General features: G+C 43.9%; 1 non-coding gene across 1 annotated transcript; it reads right to left on the bottom strand.

Annotated features, from left to right (window-relative positions):
• Positions 1 to 242: 242 nt before the first annotated feature.
• LOC123930406 lies at positions 243 to 460 on the bottom strand. Its single transcript, XR_006816108.1, has one exon. It is a non-coding gene; the product is annotated as a small nucleolar RNA U3 (small nucleolar RNA).

Below are 460 nucleotides of genomic sequence, written 5' to 3'. Positions count from 1 at the left end.
ATAAAAAGTAAATAGCGGGCGCCTGGGTGACTCAGTGGGTTAAGCCTCTGCCTTCGGCTCAGGTCATGAACACAGAGTCCTGGGATCGAGCCCCACATCGGGCTCTCTACTCTGCAGAAAGCCTGCTTTCTCCTCTCTTTCTGCCTGCCTCTCTGCCTACTTATGATCTCTGTCAAATAAATAAATCTAAAAAAAACAAAAAAACACAGCTCTGACTTTATACAGAAAATAACCGGAAGCAAACCACTCAGACGATACCCTTTTCCTCTCACCTTTCCAAAATTGAAAGGCAGAACGATCATCAAAGACAATAAGCAGTTGCCAAAACGCAACACCCAAAGTCTATTTCACGCTCAGAAAAGGGTACTACGCCTCTTCCTCGTGGTTCTGAGTGCTCTACACATTCAGAGAAACTTCTCTAGTGACAAACTATAGAAATGATCCCTGAAAGTATAGTCTT

This window comes from Meles meles, chromosome 18 (genome assembly GCF_922984935.1).
Source record: "Meles meles chromosome 18, mMelMel3.1 paternal haplotype, whole genome shotgun sequence".
Taxonomy (NCBI): domain Eukaryota; kingdom Metazoa; phylum Chordata; class Mammalia; order Carnivora; family Mustelidae; genus Meles; species Meles meles.
Note: the sequence above shows the minus strand (reverse complement) of the source record. Positions and strands in the feature narration are given on the sequence as shown.